Source organism: Camellia sinensis, chromosome 5 (genome assembly GCF_055761805.1).
Source record: "Camellia sinensis isolate YWXY chromosome 5, ASM5576180v1, whole genome shotgun sequence".
Taxonomy (NCBI): domain Eukaryota; kingdom Viridiplantae; phylum Streptophyta; class Magnoliopsida; order Ericales; family Theaceae; genus Camellia; species Camellia sinensis.
The window spans coordinates 19,287,136-19,312,244 of NC_138965.1; the positions used below are offsets into that span (position 1 = coordinate 19,287,136).

The window sequence follows — 25,109 nt, forward strand, 5'->3', positions numbered from 1 at the left end:
TGACAAACAAGTGCGCAAAATCCCACTCAAGTTCTTCAAATCAATGTCTGAATTGCAAGAAATTAGGATCTGCAACAAGTTTGATTTTTTGAGAAACGTGTGGTCTGGTCGGTGGACTCACCATGGGAAGAACGATAGTTGCTGGGTTGACAGCGAAGGTTGATTCAAAAGCTTCGAACCCACATAACCATGTCAGGTCCTTGGTGTCATGGAAATTTGGGAGTTTTGGAGAGCAATGGTTGGACCTATTCGACCCATTGCTCATTTCGATTATTTTTAGGGGAATCAGCTTGGGATTGTTTACAGGGTCGGTGGATCTCCTTTTGGGGAGACTCGAATCACTGCGATACGATTCGAAACATGCTTCAATGTGAAGGACATCAAAGTGGTTCCGAGGAGATTTGATATGAACATTACGAACTCGAAACAAACAATCTCTATAGAGACTTGAATTTATCATCAAGTCCATGAACCTGTTTCATCAACAGATCAATCGCTCCACCAAAAAGCCTCTGTTTTGGAATCCAATGAGATCGATTCATGGGTCGATTGTTGAGAAATTTCACCATTTGATGAACCCATATTGGTGTTTCCATTAACAGACCCTTGAATTTCCCATTGTTGTACTCGATTCGAAGCCACGCCATTGTCTTTGTCTTGAAGGTTGACCCGATCTAAGTTGGAAGCAAACTTGAAAGTGGATATTACACTCTGTCTTAATTTCAACAAACATTGATCTTAATTTCTCTCTCTGTGTGAAGGTTGTGAAATAGAAATTAAGTGGGTTTTTGGTGCGGTAGAGGTGGATGGTGTTGATGCTGGAATTGGCTATGGATGATTTTAGTGGTGGAGGAAGGCAACAGTGGTAGATGATTTTGTTGCAGAGAGTCCAAGAGGAAGAAGATGATGAAACAAGGAAAGGGTAGTGAAATGTCCATATTGCCCTTGAAAAAGGGTCATGTGTGTCTCACGTGTTTGTTTTCCGTCAACAATTTTAATCGGTGTTAACAATTGGACTAAAATGAAACGAAATTAAAAATTGAGGGTCAAAATCGAGCAAATTGAAAACACAAGGATCAAATTGACACAAGAGGAAAAGTATAGGGACTATTAGTGTAATTTGCCCAATATTTTATTACATATCTTTTCGTAAAAGTTGTCACAAACATATATCTTTTTTTTCTTTACTTTTTTAGTCAAAAAATAAAAAAGTGCACTTATATAGCACATTCCAAACAACTACTTAGTATCATATCGGTAATTTTCATTTGATTATAAATAATAGTAGGGTAAATTGATTCAAAATTAAATAGTTTATATTTAAAATTAATATTTTTACAATAGTAGGAGTTGAATTATTTTTTGAATTATAATTTAGGAAGTAAAATGAAATTGAGAAAATTGGTGATAATTCCAATCTAAGGAAGATATAAGGCATTAAATCTAGTGGATATTTTTTGTTGGTGAGAGGTCGCCCTTTTGCAAAATAATTTGGTGAGAAGTTATTTTATTGTTTTGGAAGGACATTTTGTTTCTAAACTTATTCCTTAATTTATTTTTTGACTTTTTTTTTTTTGACTATTTGTTCAAATTTATATTTATCTGTTTGAATTATTTTTTATCTGTTCAAATTTATATCTATCTCTTCAAATTTTTCACTATCTGTTTAAATTTTGTCTATTTGTTCAAAAAATTTTAACCTATCTATTGAATTTTTTTCTTATCAGTTCAATTTTTATAATCTATTTTTTATTTATTCAAATTCAAACCATTTTCAAACTTTATTTCTCTATCTGTTTCTCTCTCCACCTATTTTTTCTCTCTCCATTTGTTTCCCTCTACCTCTATCTTCTCTCTCTATCTGTTGAAAAAATCTCTATTCAATTTCGGCAGATCAAAGCCTTTTCTCTGTACAAATTTTATTTGCAAAAATTTGGTTTGCACAGATCAAATCTTATACATGTATCTAAAGATCAAACATCACAACAACATCATCAAATCATCCAACTTGCTAAAGAGTTCACAAAAATAAAATCGAAGTCTAGATCCAAAAATTCAAAGATTTTCATTTCAAACTTTCTTAACATCAAAACACACAGCTAAGAGCATCTTCAACGATCTACTAATTTTTTCACCAAATCTGAGTAAAAAAATAGGCAAGTTCCTTTATCTGATATAAGCTGCTCGAACAATGGCACTGTAGCTTGCATCAAAAGCCCGGGGACGTTCGGTGGGACAACCGGCCGGTCGACCGATCAGGTACTGAAAATTTTTTTCCCCTCCATTTCTGTTTACCATTTCTTTTTCCCTCCATTAAATATATTTCATTTTTTGTTGCCTCCAATAATGATTTCCTTCCAAGAATTGATATAAATCTATATTCATGTACCATATACCAGACAACAGGTATGTTACATCTAGAAGGCACCATAATTGAAAGCAGAGCATAATGAGTACCTCAAATTCTTACCTATTCACTTCATTTTCATCATCTTCTTCTTCCTCATCCTCTGATAGTGAGTTTGATGATGAAAAAATGGTCACACTTTTGGGGGTTTATGAGATAAATAATGCTAGCATGATTCAGATTCTACATTCAACTGATCGATCAAAGAAAACATATGGTTCTGTTGTAGGACATAAGTATATACGTCGCGATAGATGGAAGGGTCATGAGCGATTGTTCACTGATTATTTTGCAACAAATCTAGTTTATTCATTTGCAACATTTCGAAGACGTTTTCGAATGCGTCGTCCTCTGTATCTGCGAATTTTGAATGCTATTGAAGCACACGATTCATATTTTGTTCAAAAACAAGATGCAACTCATATTCTTGGATTGTCTTCCCTACAAAAGATGACTTCAGCAATGAGAATATTGTCATATGGAGTGACAGCAGATGCAGTTGATGATTATATACGTATTGGGGAAAGCACTGTAATTCAAAGTTTGCAACACTTTTGTAATTCAATAATTGAAATCTTTGGACCAGAATACCTAAGATCTCCAACATCAATTGACATTGCTAGATTACTTGTTATTAGGGAGGTTCGTGAGTTTCTAAGTATGTTGGGAAGTTTAGATTGTATGCATTGGGAGTGGAAAAATTGTCCAAAGGCATGGCAAGGTCAATACGTAGGCCATCAAAAAAAAGCCAACCATCATTCTTGAAGTAGTAGCTTCTTATGACTTCTGGATTTGGCATGCATTTTTTGGAATGCCTGGATCACACAATGACCTGAATGTGTTGGATCGATCGCCCTTGTTTTCTGATCTTGCCCAACGTAAAGCTCTCACTGTCCATTACACTATTAATGGGCATAGTTATAATATGGGTTATTACCTTACTGATGGTATATACCCTCAATGGGCAACACTAGTTCAAACAATCTCTTCTCTCCAAGGAGTAAAGAAGCAACATTTTGCAATGATGCAAGAGTCAGCAAGGAAGGATGTAAAGCAGGCATTCAGAGTATTCCAATCCCGATTTGCAATTATAGGTGGTGCCGTACGGTTTTTGGGATTCGAAAATGCATGGGAACATAATGAAGAGTTGTATTATATTACATAATATGATTGTTCGAGATGAGAGAGATGAGCATCTTGATTTTGATTATGATCCTTCATCAACCAACTCACTAGTATAACTTTCCTGTAATACTAACAATGACTTCCAATCATTTCTCTCTCGTCATTTAGGTATCAGAGATAAAAATGCATATCATGCCTCCCGTAATAGTTTAATAAAACATATGTGGCATTTTCACGGTGAAAACTAAATTCACCACGTGGATACAAACATGTACTTTTGGTTATTTTTTGGAATGAGCGGTCATTATGCAAAGAAAGCTGTCAATGTTTGTTTGTTATTAGTGCTCTTCATAATTTTTCCAATTCTTAAATTTATGTTCCAAGTACTTGACAAGTTTTGTTATGATGTTGTGTTCTCATAATCCGATCCATAAATTTGACAATTCATAAATGTTGTGTGCTGATTATCCAATTCATAATTTACTGATGGTGTGTTTTTATATATATCCACATATATTAAATTACAAAAGAATTTCAGTTTTGATTACCTTGTCTTAATCAGTTACAAAAGAATTACCACATAATTTGCAAATATATATTCAACATAATTACAAAAGATTTACAAAATAATTAATGTACTATTCATTTATTGAATACCTCATAAAAATTCAGTACCTCATTAATTTGTGACCATTCAATACCTTTGTACAATCTAATTATTTGTGAATGCAATGTACAATCCAAATTTGACAATTCAAGACCTTATATCAGAAGTGGCATACGAGTTGTAGGTTTGGTCAATGCCTCATGACACACACCACCTTCCAATTACTTCATTTAAGCAATTTACTAACCTCATTACTTCTCTTCACCACCTACCTCATTTATTGACCCTCTATATACACTCAATATTGAACAGAAATGGCTATAAAAAATTTGCTTCGCAAACCCCAAGCCAAAGCAGCAGCAACCAAGATCAACAAGCCAAATTCTACTCCCAAAACACTATTGATATTCACTCTATATCTATTCAATATTGGAAGTGTGCATTGAAAGAATCAGCAGGCAAGGCAACAGAAGCAGCAAGCCAAAGAGCAGCACAAATCGAATACAAAGTGTAATCCAGGTGGGTGAACCAATGGGTTGATCGGCTGGTCAACCGACTTCTTTTGTGTGTGTGTGTTTGTGTGTGTGTGTGTGTGTGTAGTTCCTTATTTGTTTCACTTTTGCACATCACACTTCACACCATTTCAGCTCCTCACACTGAATTTATTAACCTCCGTAATTCACCATTGATATTTAACACATTTCTAATAAAATTGAATAGATATTTACATCATGCCTAGAACAAAAAGAGCAAGACCAGAACATGGTAAAAGCTCCAACCCTCTACCACGCCAACAACAGTAACAACAGCCGCAAATTAAAGCTTATCCAACTAATGATTTTCTTAGTTACAGTCATGAACACATCTTTCAAAGCTTCTCCAGCCGACCTACTGTAACTGAGAGAAGGGTTAATCTTCTATCTCAATATGATCCACTATTAGTTAGCAAACTTGAGGCAATGGGGTGGGTAAATTTAATTAATTTACCATAAAAGGTATATCCACGTCTTGTATCTTTATTTTATGTTCACTTGAGAGGTACTAATGAAGAAGATGTAAACTTTACTCTTCTATCTTATGTGAAAGGTAATGGTATTTAGTTTGATATTTCCACTTTATCACAAATTATTGTAGTAAAGGAAGGGGATATTAATATCTATTTTCAGAGTGAGTCTGACCTATTTGACATTTTTGGTAATATCAGTGAAGTATATACTGCTATTTGTGAGAACATATTTAGCGAGACTAATTTACAAGCAAAACATCTGAAACGTCACCTTTGGATTCTCCATCGGTGGATAGTAGAAAATGTCACTCCGAAAAGAGAACATTTTGGTGTTATCCCATATTTTAATGCTTATTTGCTAAATTGTTTTGAAATTAGCCAAAAATTAGATTTGTGCTACATAATAATGAAAGAAATGATGGGAGCAAATCTTGGTCAATTCATTGGCTGGTCACTACCTTTTGGGGCTCTGTTCACTAAAATTTTCAAACATTTTAAGATCCGCCTTGTAGGTGAAGCAGAGACTAAAATCTCTTCGGCTATTTCGGAGTACACACTGACTTGTGTTGGTGGAGCTGACAATTTAATGAAAAATCTTAATGTAGATGTCCCAGCAAATGATGCTCAAGAAGACCCTCATGACAATGCGATGCCATCAACTGAACAACCTCAATATTGGACTGATTTTTTGGCCATGGAAGAAGAATAACATAATCAGCGCATTCAATGGGAACAACAAATGGCTAATCAGGTCAGTGCATTGGGTACTCAATTTGATGCGTTTGCCACTACTCAGAACTCATTAATTCAACAATTTGGTGAGTTCCGTTTAGACACTGAAAGATGTCATGAAGTGGCAAACAATCGCATGGATCAAATTGAGCATCGCGTAAATGACATCTACCAGCACTACTTCCCTCCACCACCACCGAACAATGATTTTTGATGTGTTTGGATGAGAGATTGGATGAAAAGAAAAATTATGTGGTTTTTGTTTGTGGGCAGAATGTATTATTTCATGAAATATTTTCGTTGTTTTATTTTTTTAACAAGTTTTTATATTTTGTTGGAATATTTTGTTTTCTGAATGTAATGGATCTCCCTTTTAGAACATATTGGACAATTTTATTTGCTGGTGGTAATGTAAACATGAGTATTTACTGAAATATTTGTGAGCATGTTTTCAAAATATTTGTAACCATGTTTTAAAAAAAAAAGTATATAAACAAAATTGATAGATATTTGAACTGTAAATTTCACAATCTCTATACAAAAAATTTAATTTGTGATCATGTTTTGTGTGTTGCTATCACTTGTATTTTGAAAGTTGATTTGGAATAACTATGTTTGTATTATTGTTTTAGTTTTTAAATAATAAAATTAATACAAATAATTCCAATACAACCCACCATCAACATGAACTGTTATTGTTTTTAAATAACAAAATCAATACAACCCACCATTAACATATATATAATTTGAATACATAATTAATTAAAATAGAATAAAATGCAATACAGAAATAGATTAAAATGCAAGAAATTGTTTATCGAAATAAGTAATGCAATATAAAAACAGTAAAGGAAATCAATTTTTGATCAAAATAAGATTTGTCGTTGAAGCTCTTCATAGTACGCTGTTTGCATAAGATTTAAATTTGTCATGTCCATTGACATTATTCTATGATCCTCATTTCGTTGTTCTCTTTCATTCATCATAGATAAGATTTTAAGGTGTTTCTCCCTATCCTTGGCCCTTCTTCGACACTCTGCAGCCTTCTGTTCACGGTCTATCGCCTTTTGTTCATCTCACTCAACAGTTCTAGCGGAGATAGTTAATAATACTTAACAATTTTAGATTGGTTGGCAGCCTTTTCATCAAATCTAACATTGTGAGTTGTTCGATTCTTCAACTTCTCTTTCGCAGCCTTAGTACCAATTGGTCGTGTTGATGTATTAGTCGGTTGTTGGTTCCTTGCAATATTGTAGTTGAGTTGAAAATCCTCATCTTCAGTTGGTGGATTCGAACATGGATATGCATGTTGCGTGGTTTTTTTTTGGTTGTGTTCTGAATTCATCCCACTTACAATTTCGGCGCAAAATATCCCAACTTGTATCAAATGTGAAGTATTTTTTCTGTATTGCATGATACATCTGCTTTGCTTCAGCGATCTACAAAATGAAAATTAAAAACATATCGATAACAAGTATACATTACAAAAGAAAATTGATATTTAATAACAGAAATAAAAATTAACATGTTTGCCTCAGTTGTTCCATTTTGTTGCCTCAACTAAATTTGCTCAAGAAAATCACAAAATTTATTAATTGTCTTTTGCATGATTGACCAATGGTGAGACAAAGAAATACGGTTTCGATTTGATTTATCGCTCAATTGTGAATTAAAATAAATGAGTACTCGTTCCCAAAATATTGCCATAGTCTGACTATTACTAGTAATGAGATCTTAAGAGATTGCCAACCAAGATCTACATAAAGTTTCATCTTCTATAATTGTGAACGCTTTACCATGAGAAACATGAGAAGTTTCTGAAATAACATTAATATCAATGTTGTGCTCTGAAGTTTGTGATTCCTCAAACATTTCAAAATCTTCCATAGTTTGAAGAAAATTTAGTAGGATACAACCTCTAACTTCCAGTAAAATATATTGTAACAATATAAATTGATGCTAAGAAACAGATAATATACACTGAAGCTCACAAAAAAGAAAAAAGAAAAAAAGAAATTGTAATATATTGTCAAGCTGAAGCTCATAAAGAAAATACAAATTCTAATGATATAGTGAAGTTCAAAGATTGGTATATTTTATAGATCACAACAATGGTAATAACAACAACGGTAAGTTTGTCAAATACTCTGTAACACCAACGGTAACTTATTGGAGTTGTAGGTACAAAACAACTATATTTGATGCAAATTTAAGTCGATATACCATGCAACTTTTCCATGTTGCATTTTGATAGAAATTTAAATCTATATCAACCTGGAATTTATTGTTGGTGCCACAAAAACAACCTAATTGTGAACCAGTTCGCAGGCCAACCAAACGCTGAAGCATTGTGCAGCAGGTTTGCATTTTTTGTATACAAGGGATGACCTGTGGGATGAACGGTCGGATGTTTGGCCGGTTGTCTAGTGGGACCCATCTCCAATGTAAACACACAGTACTTTGCTAAAATCTGATGCAACTCCTTATTTTGGTAAAAGTTTTTGCTCGTTCTCAATTTGATGTCGTTTTGGTGAAACCGTTGGAGAGCTAAAAGTAGTTTTTTTTTATCAAATTTAAATCTGATGCTAAATCTGATTCACCATTAGAGATGGTCTAATAGAGAAATACATAACTTTTTAATTTCCTGCTTCTGAAAATGAAAGACAATACATCCAAGTCCCCAAAAGAAGAGAAGGAAAAATGTTAAGAAAAGGCATTACCATCACCACCCCTAAATTTGAGCGTCGCTGCTCTTTATATTTGATTCCGACCATCAGATTTTTCCAATGATTAGGTGAATCACGACAAGCATATGAGCACAATCCCATTCCCATCTTCACCTCCAGATTTCAATCACACATTTCTACCATCTTTCACATCTCTACTCTATCTGTTTAGATCGTCGACTAGCGTTAAGGTTCTTGCTCCGATCTGGAGATGACGACAATGAATCGTCGGCTAGAGTTTAGATTAGAGCAAATGAGAGAGAGAAGCCAGATGAAAGAGAGATATCTGAGCTTCGACGAGTATGAATTGGACTTAGGTTGGGTCTTGTCCAGGTCTGGATCTCACGGTCGAAAGCCACTGTGATTGGCGGTGGCAGAGTGATTTTAGATGGACGTCGTTAACCATTGTCTGCCTTATCAAGAACAGCCCGAACACTAGCACCGTTGATGCGTTTGGTTTTGTAGACAAGTACCGTGCTACGACGGCGACGACGAGAATGAAAGAGAGACAGCCATTGCCCCTTCTCTCTCTTTCTCTCTCTCTCACTCCTTACTCATGTCTTTTACTTTCTCTCTCTACTTTGTGAATATTCAACGAGTCTTACAATTTTTCCAATTTGTACAGACAAAGATCAAATGGATAGTTTGGTCATTTCATAAAATCATATCCTTATGGATATTATATTTTGAATAATACTATATGTACTAATTAATATACTAGCTAGTATACTAATAGATGATGTGATATAATTTTATAGATTTCGGATATTTGTAATTCGTATAATAAGTGAGGTCAGTAATAATGGCATAATACTAGTTGCTACACTAGTGTGTACATTAATTGGTGCATGTAGCACCATCGTTATTTTAGCTTGTTGATGTTTAGACAAAAAAAAATATAAATTTGGAACCCTAGCGCCCAATGATATTTTCTCTTTTTATTATCAATGCTGTTGGGTAGCTCGAAAGTGTTGGCTCGACTAGCTCGAATGCCAAATCGACGTCGTTTTGGCCATTTTTTTCCCTCACTCTCTATTCTCTCTGAAATAGAAATAAGAGATGAAAAAGAAGAAAAAAGCAGAAAGAGAGAAGAAAGAGTAAAGAGGGAGGGGGAACAGAGAGAGAGGGAGAGAGCCAGAACTCCCTTCATCCACCGGCGCCGTCATTACCGTCGCAAACCCATTGCGACGCTCCTCTGTGTGTATACACACATAGATCTGTGTATAAATCTCTCTCTCTCTCTCTGTGAGAATCTATTGATGAATTGGAAAGTTTTCAGTTTTGATTTTGAGTTTGAGGTGGAAGACGACCCACCTCCTTTCTCTTCTTTCTAGACAACTGGGTGTGTTGTTTGGTCGGCCGGTATTTTTTTGGGCCGGTTTAATGGTTTTATGAGAAAACAAAAAACAACACACACAGAGAGAGAGAGAGAGAGAGAGAGAGAGAGAGAGAGTAGAGAGATATGAGAATTTTACACCAAATAACATGCAAGATCAAACATTTTAAAGCTAACGGATTTCACATTCTGTTTGGTAAACATTATAGGTAAATAAATGAAAAAAATTGTCTCTCTCTCTGTTCCTCCTCTATCTTCTTTTCTCATTCTCTTTTCTTTCTCATCTTGTTCTTTTCTGCTTCTTCTGTCTGTTTCAGAGAGAAAACTGAGAGGGAAGGGAAAGAAAAAAAAAAAAAAAAACTCCCTGCACCCACCGGCGCCGCCATCAACGTCACAAACCCATCGCGACCCTCCTCTGTATGTATACGCATATCTGTGTCTATACACATAGATCTGTGTATTGATCTTTCTCTCTTTGTTCCCTCTCTCTTCTTTTCTTCTTCTCTTTTCCTCCCCTTCTCATTTTTTTCTCCTTCTTTCTTCTTCCTCCTCTCCTTTAAGGGAAAGAAAAGAATAGAAAAAAGGTGCCTTCGAGCCATTAAAGCCCCAATATTTTCGAGCTACTGCGCATTTTCATTTTATTATATCAACAAAATTAACATGATCGCTACTTTTGAGGAATAGAACAAATAATCATAATTGATATGAAAATTAGATGTATAAAAATACGAAAATATTATATCATTTGTAAGTTTAATTATCACAAATGACATAACTCAATACTAAGAGAGTTGTAATTAAAAAAAAAAAAATTGAGTTATAACCAGTGGCGGAGACAACAAGGGACGAGGGGGGTCACATGCCCCCCTTGAATTTTGGGACTTTTTTTTTTTTTTTTTGTTGCAAATATAAAGAAAGAGGGTGATTATTGATTTAATGGTTAAAACTTGGCCTAATAGCCTTAAGGTCATAAGTTCAAGTCTTGGGACCACCACTTTATATATTATGTCAAAGGTTAGGTGTGTACTCAATTTTTCTCCTCCCAAACACACATTAATGTGTACTAATTGGGCGTTGTTGCTGTTGTTTTGTTGCAAATATAAAGAAAATATTTTAAATAAAAAAAATTACAAAAATATTATGAGAGTGAAATGTCAATGACATTTTAAAAATTATGAGAACAATAATGGTTGTTTTGAATGAAAATGAAGAGACTATTATAAACCATATCATCTATGAAAATTTTATGAAATTTTTTTAATGTAACGGTGATGTCATTATTATTGACATGCAAGTATAACTAATCTCACTATAAATACATGAAATTTATTGGATTGTTAGTTATATCTGACATGTGAGGTTCACTCTCTATGTGTTTATTTACTATTAATTGGTGGTATCACATACTAATGATGACGTGGTATTACCATTATATTGAATTTTTAATCAAATTTTGTATAAATTTTTTTTATCATTATATAATTTATTTTAAGACTTATATCCATATTTTTTCATATTGTCCATGATACACTAGTTATAAATAACATTATTTTTTTTGATGTTTCTTGAAATCAATCATAAAAATTTACATTAAATATTTTTGTAAAATTTTTCAATAATATAATCAATAAATGCCCCCTCTAATTTGATTTTCTAGCTCCGCCACTGGTTATAACCAAACATCACATGAGGTATAACTAAACAACTCTTAAATTATAATTAAAATAATATCATAATGTGTCATAACTAATAACAAAATATGTTATAACCAAAAATATAAAAATTATAACTAAAAATATATATAATATGCCACTTAAATAGAGTGTGTACCATAAAATTTCCTCTAAAAATAATATGTCAACAAATATAACTTTTGACAAAATCGTATCATACTAGCTTATACGATTAGAATTGTTCAAATGAAATGTACAAATTTTGACCACCTACCCACCCAAGTTGTATAGTTTGTGAGTGAAGCTACCAACCGATGTTGGTGCTATTTAATACATTCTATTTACAATTGATTAATACTATATGTATATTAATTGGTATATTAATTGATAATATAGTATAATTTAATTAATGCTATATGTATTAATTAATATACATATTAATGTATTAACAGATAATGTGACATCATTTGTATAGTTTTGAGTATTTATAACTTATATAATAAATGTAGTCAATAATAATATCACAACACCAGTTGGTATATTAATGTGTATACTAATTGGTGCATGCACCAGTATAATTTAAAATATTTTTGATATTTGTAATTTGGATAATGAGTATAGTTAATAATAATGTCATAACTAATATTAATACACTAATTGATGCATGTAGTATTGTTCAAATGAAATGTACAAGTTTTGATCATTTTAATTAAGGCTTGATATCACGGTTGGAATTAAAAAATATATAAATAATAAAATAAATTATCATATCTAAATTATAATTATTTTATTTTTTTTTATAAAAATTAAAAAAATAATTTTTATTTTTTATTTTTTATTTATTTATTATTTTTTTTTTATCAAACGAACTTTTAGTCCCAAACGAAAAGAGTCCCAATCCAAAAAGTCAGACTAAAAAAATCTTTACCAGGCGAAGACTAAAGTTGTATAGTTTGTGAGTGAAGCTACAACTGATGTTGGTGCTAATAACAAATTCTTAGAATAGAAAAGTTATTATCAATTTAAATAAATTGCACTAAGGGTTATTTTTTAAAAAATAGTTAAAAGTAATCCTTCAGTTTTTAACTTATTTTGTATCACATTATTTATTATATTTTTTACATATTTTTAAAAAAAATTCAAAAAAAATTAAAAAATTAATTTTTAATCATCTTTTCAAAACAATACTCGATAGACCTGCTCTTAGGAATCTAAATATAATATTTGAATTATTATTTATTTCTAATTACAAATATATGGGTGATTTGAGAAGTTGATTCAAAGCTCTTTTTGACTTTTTTTTTTTTTATAAATCTTTTTATATGTAAAAAATAAGGTAAAGCACCAATAAATCTCAAATTTTGATGTGTTGAACCATTTAGTCCTGAACTTTATTTTGTAGACTAAAAAGTACTATTTTAATGTTAATTACGTAGAAGCTCATAAAATAAAGTGTCCGAGTTATTTATGTTAAGTGGTAAATGTAATTTTTTCTTGATGTTATAGTTACGAAAACATCCAAAATCCCAAATAAAACGGATGAGCTAAAATGGAAATTTCTGGGCTTCCATCTCAATGTTACCATTCGGATTCTTATACTGTTTGATTACAATGTCAGATTTGGCAATGTTAAACCTAAAATGTTCAATCCCAAAGTAACATTGTAAAATCTATATTTGAAATTCAGTGTTGCCGTGAATTTTGCCAACATGAGAAAAGTTTACCAGCACTAGTAGTGTTATACAGAAAATCTATATTTGAAATTCAGTAATTCGTAAAATAGTTGTAATTAAGAATAAATTAATATGGTATAACGTAGCCAATCTCAGCATTACAACACTGAAAAATAATATGATATTTCCATTGCAAATACAATAGAATAACAAAATCGAACACCAAAAAAAAAAAAAAAAAAACAAAAAAACAAACAACAAATCATAAACCAACATCGACAAGAAGTGAACACCAACCTAGAAAAAAAATAGCACAGCACATAAACCCTCACAAACCCAAACGCACAATTACAAGATCAAGAAGAAACCAAGAAGGAAGCACACATGGAGTGAAGAAGAAACGTGTCTATTAGTAGTTGTTGGTGCTGCTGAAGATCTTGTTTTGGGTCGGATGGAACCGGCGCCAGAACTGGGCACAAATCGCATTCCCTTCTTGATTTGAACTCGAATTTTGCTACTGTTATCAGTATCAAATTCAGTGGGTAGGCTCAGAATTCTTCTAGCAAGTGATGTCAACACTCTTTGATCTTCATGTTCATGTTGATGGGCTGAAGTTGGATGAAAGTGGGATGCTAAGAGGAGAACTAGGATTGATACACACAATATTATATATCTCATTGAAGTCATGTTTGTCTGCTAAGCAAATAAAGAGAGAGATGGATTTGCTGAAGACAGGAAAAGGGTATATGAAAATATTGGGTGGATTGGGTTGTGGAAGATGTGGGACAAGAAAAGGGTATATGAAAAGAGATGAGTAAAGTTGTAGTGGGTGGGTGAGTGGGACACCCACCATAATTATGGGGGTAATTTGGAATTAGTTTTTAATTTATAATTTATTTTGCGTCGTATCACATTTCATATTTTTTAAGAAAAATTATTCATAAATTTCATATAAAAAAATGCTAGGCTCTGTTTGTTTGAGTTTTGAAACTTTAGTTTTAGTATAATGTTCTCACATGGTGTTTGTTTACATCTTTCAAAAATTAATTTCACACAAACTTTTGAAAATTCGGTCGAAGGCGGGAAAATTTGGACTAACCGGTCGTCCCACCGGACGTCCGGCCGGTTGACCGGAACAGTACAATTTTTTTTTCTTGCAATTGACATGTTAATTTTTATATATTCAACAAAAAATATTTTTCGAATTTTTTAATTTTTTTTATGAGTTTTAATAAAATTTTGAGTTGTGTGTTTAGTTATGAGTTTTAAATTTTTGAATCAAATATTATATATCACATCAAAAATTCTCCACTCAATTCAAAACTCTTTTCAAAACTCATTCACCAAACAAATTTTCTACACTCAAATCATAATTTCAAAACTCACAAACTTAAAATGTAACTCATATTCTCAAATCATATTTAGAAGGCTCTACTAAATGCTACCTTAGTCTATTTAATCCTAGATGCTTTTTTTTTTAAGCTAATTAATCCTTTTTATTTTTAGTATGTTTTGTCAATTTGATTTAGTGATATTGGAGTTTACTTATTTGCCCAATGTTGGAAATTTTATTTCTATTTTGTGCTGGTGTTAGATGTGTGTGTGTGAGTAAGGCATGATCTAACATTTTTATTTTTTTGGGATTTCGTGGATTGACTTGGGGAATGAGGGATGCTGTCTATTTGGTGTTTTATTATTGATGGAGGAATCATTATGGATTAATGAAGATGTGAATGTGGTTCTCCGATTTTAAGGCACTGTTTGGTTGTGAATTGAAAATGTAATTTTATTGGTGTGTTTTAGTATGATGTTTGGTTGAGTGTTTGGAATCAATTTTTAAAATCTCTGCTGAGAGCTCTGTGCATCAGCAACGTTTTTTGTGATTTTTTTGCCTCAAGGAAGACCGTCCGGATGTCCATGGGGTCTTCCGTCCGGACATCCCTAGGGACATCCGCCCGGATGTCCTCTGCTGTACAGATTTTTTTTTTTTTTTTTTTTTTTTTTTGCAATTCATTTATATAATCAGGAAAAATATTTTCTGAAAATTTTTAAATTTTTTATGTGCTTTAAAGTAATTTTGAATTGTATGTTTAGTTATGAGTTGTAAATTTTTGTATCACATATCAAATGTCACATCAACAATTCCCCACTCAAATCAAACCTCTTTTCCAAAACTATTTTCAAAACTCTTTACCAAACAAATTTTCTACACTCAAATCATAATTTTACAACACATAAACTCAAAATACAACTCATACTCTCAAATCACATTTACAAAACACAACCAAACGCAGGCTTTAATTTTTTCTTTTGTCCTAAGTTAATTTTTTTAAAAAAAATCAAAAAATATTATATTTTTAAATTCAAATTAAATACTTTTTAGTTCCTATTATTTTAATTTGTATAATTTGGTCCTTACCATTTAAGTCTAGTTCTAATTTAATTATTTTGTCTAAATTTTGGATAATTTTATTTACGTGTGCACTAGTAATTTTAACCCTTAATTTGGATAGAAGAACTAAATTGATATTATTTTTAAAATATAGAGATTAAATTATTCAATTTAAAATTATAAAAAATAAAATAAAAAGTAAAAAAAAATGCTAGGTACCTAAAAAGCTTATCTAGAAAAATGATCAGAAAGAGCGATGGATGACTAAGATTCATCTCATGTGTAGCTCTCATTATAGAATAATTAGATCTAAACCATTGCAATTTTCTGGTTAACTTTCCGGGTCATTTTTGTGGTTTTGTTGGCTTTCTTAAGTGTACGGGGAGGAAATAATTCTCCTCGTATAATTCTGTTGACCAAGTCCACACTCCTCCGTACGACGTCGCTTTACCACCTGAAAACACAAACGTGAGCTAGCCGGCGGGTGTGTGCCGGAAACCTCTCCGATGCCTAAGTCAGTAAGCTTGACAAATAGACAAAGTTCTATGTTCTTAGAGAGAATTGTGTTCAATTACCTCCTCCAAGGTGATACTTGTGAGCTTTTATAGGTTTCGAGTGGCATAATCCTAGTAGGACTTTTATTTCTCCATGCAGAGTCCTCCTAGGATTCATACTCCTAAGGATAATGCTTATCCTTTTACACCCTCCCCCACTGCTTAAACCAAGTGGGATGGTTTTTACTTTGGCTGAACTACTACATGACCGAAATAAGCTTGGCTATGCAGAGCCACTGAATAAACCGAACTCATCCTTAGTTCGGTCCTTCTGTTTTTCCCTTTCTTATCTCAGCTTTCCATGTAGAACCTATGGTACGGTCTTGGACCGAACCAACGACTTTCGGCCGGTCTAACCCCAATACCGGTATAACTCCAAGTTGCTTTCGGACCGAAGTATCTTTTACAGTCACTGTGCCGAAGTAACTTTATCTCCCTTAGGCCGGAGTAGCCTTGCCTCTCCTAGGCCGGAGTAACATTGCGGCCTTCCCTGGGCCGGAGTAATATTGCGGCCTTTTCATCAAGTTTTTGGCACTTTGGGCCACAAAGCCCATCTCATAGCTCGGCCCAATTTTTACTAAAAATTACCCTCTCAATTGCCCCTTAATTCCATCTGCACAGCATGATTGGGATTATCAGTCCAACCGAGCGGAAGTTATTAAGCTTTTCCAGCCGAGCTAAAAACCCTTTAGCCTCTCCAGCCGAGCTAAATTTACTTCGGGCTTCACTTTGTCCGGTCAAAACGTCTCTTCAATCACGACTGTAACGCTTCCCTTTCCGTATACACGTGGCATGCTCCCATTCGCAGAAGGCAGCTGTCAACGCCGTCTTCGTGTTTCACAATTTTTGAACAGTTCCCGCTTCTTCCCTTTTCTTTTCCCTCTCTCTCATCTCACAAAACACTCTTTTCATACTTGAACCATTCACCTTTGGATTAACCACTCTGTCATTTCCTTTCTTCTCTCTCTACCTTGTGTTCTTGCTGCTCTTTCGTTGCTTCTGAAGACTGATCTTGCTACCATCATCACATCTTCAGTTCCCCCTTCTTCAATCTTGGTAAGTAAACTCATTTTTCTTCCTTCATTTTGCTTTCGTATCTGTTCTACGTATTTGGTTTAATGTGTTTTTGCAAAACATGTTCTTCGCTTTCTGTTTTGCTTCTAAACTCTCAGTAGAACTCATGTATGAACTATTCTGTAGAAAATTAGTCTCTGATCCAAAATCTTGCCCCAACCGAACTAGGATACTGTTTTTGTGCTACAGCGGTAGATCATCTTAGACAATTAACTGTACTAGAACTTGTAAGATGACAGTAGCCTTGAAAAACAAATTTCCGATTTAACTTAGCCGAAATAAGATAACCGAACTAAGTATGAACTCAATAAACCAAGAACCTCAGTCATTAACCGAGCTAAGCCTTTGGGGCTAAGCCAGCTTTCTCGGTTTCTATATCAGACTCCGAAAGCTGCCCCTAGAGGCTCAACCGAAGTAACAAAACACATAGGTCAACCGATTTAGGCCCTGGGGCTAAGCTAGCTCTCTTAGTTTTTAGACCGAACTAAGAAAGCCACCCCTAGATGGCGAACCGGTCTAATAAGCAACTTGCTCAAACCGAGCTTACCAAACCTTTTGCCAAACCGAGATATCACCTGCCCTTAAAGCCGAAATAGGGCATTTTTACCTTGTTTTTAATTTGTAGCACGGTCCTATGATCTGTGCTTAACCCCTTTGTTTTCTACTTTGCAGACTTAGGTTGCCCAGGCATTCCTTCTTGTGCTCAACCGAGCTACTTGAGTCCAATCTTCCGACCGAGATAACTTATTAATAATTTATACCACAAATGGGTAAGTATAGGTATCTGGTAGATACCCCAGGTGGCATGCCCGAATTTCGAAGGGATTATGGCATTCCAGATGATGTACACCTTACCCTAGCCAAAAAGGAAACCCTTCCGTGGAACAACCAAGGCTTTGTCCCCTTTACTGTTTTATCTATTATAGAAACCGAACTAAGGTTCCCGGTCCAGCCTTTAATTTGCGAATTTCTTAGGCAAACCAGACTATGCCCAACCCAGCTATCCACCAATACATACCGGATAATAATGGGTATTTCCGAGCTAAACCGCCAAGCAGGCTTGAACCTCGGTTTAGCCGAAATATTCCACCAGTACTCCATAGGTTCCAAAGATGATGGCTGGGTTTATTACCTTAGGATACGCCGACTTAGAGAAAAGATAATAAAAGATACCCCGGATAAGGATGTTAATGACGACGACTTCTTCTGGGTATCGGGCAATTTTGAGGATCACCAAGCCCAAATCCCAGGCCGAAGTATTAACTGGAAGAAAGGAGAACCTGGTAAAGTTACTTCGGTTTTATGCATGTCTTTCTTTTACTTCGGTTTCCGGCGTCATGACCGATCTAACAGTCGTATATTTTTTGCAGATTTGGCCCATCTTGCTTCCTACTATAGTTACCCACATCTGAACACACTCCGAGCCGCACTACGGATTAAAGAAAGAAGTTGGGCCAAGCTTCTAAGCTTTGAACCGACCTACCGATATAGCGGTCGTCGAAAGGCCCGAGTGACCGATTTCCTTCTTGAGGAAGCACCAGAACCGAACCCAAACTTGCCCGAAATACGACTTGTCCCATTAACTGCTGAAGAAGAGATGGCAAAGAAAAGCAGAGTTAGGGCCCTTCTGACTGCAACAACCAGGGCCGAAGTACCACCAATTATTGAAACGCAGCTTGCCGTTGTGGCCCTCCCTTCACAACGGCCTTCGTCCTCTCATCCTTCCAAACGCGCCCGATCTACATCAACCGAACAGCAACTTACCGATGAGGTTGAATCCATCCCCCAGAGTCCTCCACCTATCCTTCAACCGGAGCAAACCGACCGAGCTGAACCTTCCAATTGGTCTCCGAAGCTAACCTTCAACGACCGAGATATCAAAGTTTCCGATTCGGTTGTTGCTGAAAAAGATCATTTGTTGGCATTCAACTTGGCCAAGAGTGTGTGCCTCCCAAAAGATATGGAGCACCACTTAAAGCAGCTAAACACCGAAATGAAGTCGATCCGGTCCGCATCGAAGTCCATGATTTTGGTAAGTAGCTCTGTCAGTTTTTTTTTCTATCTGATTTCTAACTTTTACTTCGGCTTAAGAGAAGTCTTCGTTTTGTCAGGCCTTACAGAAGAACAACATCACTTACAAAAAAGTCCAAGAGCTTAGAAAAACCACCAGGCAGGCAATGGCGGAAGCCGAAGCAAAGGTGGCCGAGCTAGAAGAAGCTGAAAAGAAAATGGCCGAGATGCAAGCAGAGAACGGCCGACTTGCCGATCTGGTTAATTCGGCTGAAGCGGAGAAGCAGAAAGCCGCCATCGCTATGAAGGACAAGTATCTGCGGGAGTTGGTGAAGCTTGAGAGGAGAAAAGACACCGAAATAACTCAACTAAAAAAGAGCGCGGAGGAAGCCGAAAAGGAGGGGTACAAGCAAGGTTACAAGAAGGCAGAAGATGCCTATGTTAAACAATGCGACGCTGCCAAGGAACTGTTCTTCAAGTGCGGCTGGAGGGCGGCTGTTGAGAAGCTCGGTCATGATCAGCAGACCGAGGTCTTCGACCCTCCAGCTTACTTTATACAGAAGTCCCTTGCGGAGTATGCGGATGCCTTGCAACAAGAGTTTCTGGAAGACTCCGATTCTGATGACTCCTCTGCTCCCGAAGACATTCCGGTTGTTAGTGCAGACCCACCACTTCGGTTGGAGCCCATGGTAGAGGACCTACCTATCGAACAGCCAAATGAAACCGTGGTTCCAACCGAAAGCATCCTGCCAACCGAGAGTGAACTTTCTCTTGAAACCGGTGTTCAAGTCACTGGTGACGCCGCTTTTGACGCCGAAATTGAAGAACTTTTTTCCTGATTTTTTACCTTTTTTTTTTGTAACCGGGCTATGTCCTCTTGTACTTGCTTTTTAATGAATGAAAATTTTGTTGGACTCTTATTCCGGTTTCTGATTCATATGCTTGCACTTGTAATGTCATCTATTTACTCCAACTGTTATTTCGGTTTTGGCTGGTTAAACTATGCTTACTAGCCGACCACTCCTTAGCCGATATAATCACTTCGGCTGAGAAGTACAAAGTGTTTAATCCTAGCCAATCCAGTTTCAGCCATACCCTTACTTAGGCTGAAGAGTAACAAGAGTTTGTTTATTCCAGCCAACCACTCTTCAGCCTTGCACTTATTTCGGCTGAAGAGTAACAAGTGTTGGTTTATTCCAGCCAACCACTCTTCAGCCATGCACTTACTTCGGTTGAAGAGTACAAGTGTTGGTTTATTCCAGCCAACCACTCTTCAGCCTTGCACTTACTTCGGCTGAAGAGTAACAAGTGTTGGTTTATTCCAGCCAACCACTCTTCAGCCATGCACTTACTTCGGCTGAAGAGTACAAGTGTTGGTTTATTCCAGCTAACCACTCTTCAGCCATGCACTTACTTCGGCTGAAGAGTAACAAGAGTTGGTTTATTCCAGCCAACCACTCTTCAGCCTTGCACTTACTTCGGCTGAAGAGTAACAAGTGTTGGTTTATTCCAGCCAACCACTCTTCAGCCTTGCACTTACTTCGGCTGAAGAGTAACAAGTGTTGGTTTATTCCAACCAACCACTTTTCAGCCATGCACTTACTTCGGCTGAAAAGTAACAAGTGTTGGTTTATTCCAGCCAACCACTCTTCAGCCATGCACTTACTTCAGCTGAAGAGTAACAAGTGTTGGTTTATTCCAGCCAACCACTCTTCAGCCTTGCACTTACTTCGGCTGAAAAGTAACAAGTGTTGGTTTATTCCAGCCAACCACTCTTCAGCCATGCACTTACTTCGGCTGAAGAGTAACAAGTGTTGGTTTATTCCAGCCAACCACTCTTCAGCCTTGCACTTACTTCGGCTGAAGAGTAACAAGTGTTGGTTTATTCCAGCCAACCACTCTTCAGCCTTGCACTTACTTCGGCTGAAGAGTAACAAGTGTTGGTGTATTCCAGCCAACCTCTAAGTTAGTTGTTACCAGCTAACTTAGAACAATGCTTGCAATATACCTAATCTTTACTAAGGCTAACTTTTACAAAGAACATCTTGTGCCGAAAAGAATTGCTTGTTTTATTGAAGGAAGAAAAAATTACATATGTTTGAAAAAAGAAAAGCTAAAAGTAAAATAACTTGAGATTGGCCGTGTTCCAAGGCCTAGGGATTGCTTTGCCATCCTTGTCTTCTAGGTGGTATGCCCCTTTGCCTGCTAACCCAACCACCTTATAAGGACCTTCCCAGTTTGGGCCTAACTTGCCATCTCCTGGGTTTGAGGTGTTTTCCATTACTTTGCACAGTACGCAATCGCCTATCTTGAATTGTCTTGGATGCACCTTTTTGTTGTATTTTCTGATTAACTCTCGTTGGTATGCGGCAATGTGAACCAGTGCTCTTTCCCTTCTTTCTTCCGCAAGGTCAAGTTCCAATGTTATGGCTTCTCCATTCAAGTCAGGATCAAAATTCTCACTTCAAATTGTGGGGAGGCCAACTTCTAGTGGGATTACTGCTTCCATTCCGTAGGCTAAGGAGAATGGTGTTTCTCCTGTTGATCGCCGAGGTGTGGTGCGGTAAGCCCATAAAACATGAGGAAGTTCATCCGCCCACTTGCCTTTTGCCTTTTCTAGTCTTTTCTTTAGTCCATCCAAGACGACTTTATTTGATGCTTCTGCTTGCCCATTTGCTTGTGGATATGCTGGTGTAGAATTGTAGAATTCTATCTTGTACTCTTCACAAAAGCTTCTGAAGATTCTGCCGTCGAACTGAGTGCCATTGTCTGAGATTAGTGCTTTTGGTATGCCAAACCGAGTGATGATATTCTGCCAAACAAACTTCTTCACGTCTTTTTCTTTGATTGATGCCAATGCTTCTGCTTCCACCCACTTTGTGAAGTAGTCTGTTGCTGCGAGAAAGAATTTTCTGCCGCCGGGCACTGTTGGAAGTGGTCCTACTATGTCCAAGCCCCACATTGCGAAAGGCCATGGGCTAGTTAATGGTAGGAGTTCTCTTGCTGGTTGATGTATTTGGTGCGCAAATTTTTGGCATTTCTCACACTTCTTCACATATTTCTCTGAGTCTGCTTGCATATAGGGCCACCAATATCCTTGCGAAATAGCCCTGTAAGCGAGCGACCTTCCCCCTTGATGACTTCCACACATCCCTTTGTGTATTTCGAACAAGAATGCTTCTACTTTGCTGGGATGAACGCACTTGAGGTAAGGCCCAGAGAATGACTTCTTGTATAATGCCAAAGATGGAGATAGCCAAAATCGCTGCGACTTTGCCCTTATTCTGTTGGCTTCTTTTTTCTCTTCTGGTAGGATGCCGTCCTTTAGGAACAGGATGATGGGATCCATCCATGAAGGGCCTAATTCTGTGCAACATACTTCTTCTGCTTCGGGGTCTTCTATGCTTGGTCTTGGTAAGAAGTTGATGAGTAATGGATGAGGGATTGATGTATCTGCCATTGAGGCAAGGCCTGCTAGTTCGTCCGCTCGGCTGTTTTCCTCCCTGCCAATTTGTTCTATCCTTACTACATCAAACTTCTTGATTTCTGTTCTGACTAACTCTTGGTACTTGGCCATTCTGTCATCCTTTGCTTCGTATTCGCCAGAAATTTGGTTTACCACCAGCAGAGAGTCACTGTATACCATTAGTTCGGTGGCCTTTATGTAGTATGCTGACTTGAGTCCTGCGAGAAGCGCCTCATACTCCGCCTCATTGTTGGATGCTGGGAAGCCAAGGTTGATTGCTTGTTCTACAACCAGGCCGTCTGGAGAGATGAGGACTATGCCAAGCCCTGCACCATGCCGGTTGGATGCTCCATCCACAAAGAGCTTCCACATCTCTCCAACGAATAACTTTCAGCAAGTGGAAGGATCGGATGATGTCGTGGGGTCAAGAATGGTGTTTTCTTCAAGGTCCATGTTGGCTGTCTGCCCTTCGTCCTCTATTTGAACTGCTGGTGAGCCTTTGTTTGTCTCTTCCTTGTTGTCCTTAGTATGGTCTGCCTTGGTGCTTGATTGACTACCTTCTACGAGGGGTTGCGCTATTCCGGCGTCAACTTCCGTCCCTAGTTCGGTTGTGTCAATTAGGTCGACTGGGCAGATATGATGACTTCCAGGAGTAAACTCTGCGACGAAGTCTGCCAAAGATTGGGCTTTTATTGCGGTCTTGGGTTGGAACTTGATGTCGAATTGTCCCAACTCTACTGCCCACTTCAAAATTCGCCCACTAAAGTTCACCCTTTCAAACAGAGCTTTTAGTGGAAAGGCTGTGAGGACGACTATGGTGTGGGTGTGAAAGTAGTGCGCCAATTTTCTGGATGCCATCATTAATGCTAATGCTAGTTTCTCCAAGGGCAAGTACCTTGTTTCGGCTCCCAACAATGTCTTGCTGACATAAAAGATGGGCAAGTGTTGTATTTCTTCTGCACGAACCAACACTGCGCTGACTGCGTGCTGAGAGACTGCCAGGTACAAAAAGAGTTCTTCACCAGGTACTGGAGTAACAAGCAGTGGTGGGGAAGACATGTACTCCTTCAAGCTTTCCAGAGCTTGGTCGCATTCTTCATCCCACTCAAACTTGGCCTTTAAAGCTTGGAAGAATGGTCGTAGTCTGTCTGATGACCTGCTTATGAACCGGTTGAGCACAGCTGCCATACCAGTGAGATGCTGCACCTCTTTGACTGAGTTTGGTCTCTCCAACTCCTGGATTGCTTTAATCTGAGAGGGGTCTGCTTCTATACCTCGGTTGGTCACCAGGAAGCCCAAGAATTTTCCAGATCCAACTCCGAATGCGCATTTGGACGCATTGAGGCGCAACTTGTGTTTCTTCACGATCTGGAACATCTCGCCTAGATCTTTAAGATAGTCATTCTCATCCTTGCTTTTGACCACCATGTCGTCGATGTAAGCCTCCATTGTTCTGCCTAACAATGGTTCAAACATCTTGGTGACCATCCGTTGGAATGTCGCCCCTGCGTTCTTTAGACCAAAGGGCATGACCTTGTAGCAATATAACCCCCTTGGTGTTGTGAAGGATGTGACCTCCTGGTCTGGTTCATGCATGGCGATCTGGTGGTAGCCTCTGTATGCATCCAGAAAGCTAAGTCGGTTATGCCCTGCTGTTAGGTCCACCAGTTGATCTATCCTTAGTAGAGGAAAGCTATCTTTTGGGCACGCCTTGTTGACTGTTTTGTAGTCGACGCAGACACGCCATTTACTATTCTTTTTTGGTACTACGACTGTGTTGGAGATCCATCTTGGGTAGTGCACTTCTCTTATTGCTCCTGCCTCCAGCAGGTTGCCTACCTCTTCTGCCACTATTTCGGCGTGGTGGAGTGCCGATCTGCGTGTGCGTTGAATGACTGGTCTGGCGGATGGGTGGACATTGAGTTGGTGACTGATGAAGTTTGGATCAATACCTGGCATGTCGTAAGGCGTCCAGGCAAACACTTCGATGTTAGAGGTCAAGAATTCTAAGACCTCTAATCTCTCAGTGCTGGACAACGATGAGTCAAGCAAGAAGAACTTATCCGGGTTCTTCTCATCTATTTTTACCTCCACCAAGTCCTCTACCGCTTTCTGATCAGCCTCTTTACCGACGTCCGCGAATAGTTCATTACTTTCTGGTTCTTCCACCGAATGAACATATCCTTTGGCAGCGCGGCTGCCATTCACCGTGGCGAAACATTGTTTTGACATGATCTGATCTCCATAGACTTCTTCAATTATACCGGTGTCGTTGGGGAACCGCATTACCTGATGGTATGATGACGCTACCGAACGCATGGCATGCAG

General features: G+C 37.0%; 1 pseudogene; it reads left to right on the forward strand.

Annotated features, from left to right (window-relative positions):
- The first annotated feature begins 2,796 nt into the window (after positions 1-2,796).
- The window catches only part of LOC145791254 (uncharacterized), a 32,969-nt pseudogene continuing 10,656 nt past the window's right edge, over positions 2,797-25,109 (forward strand).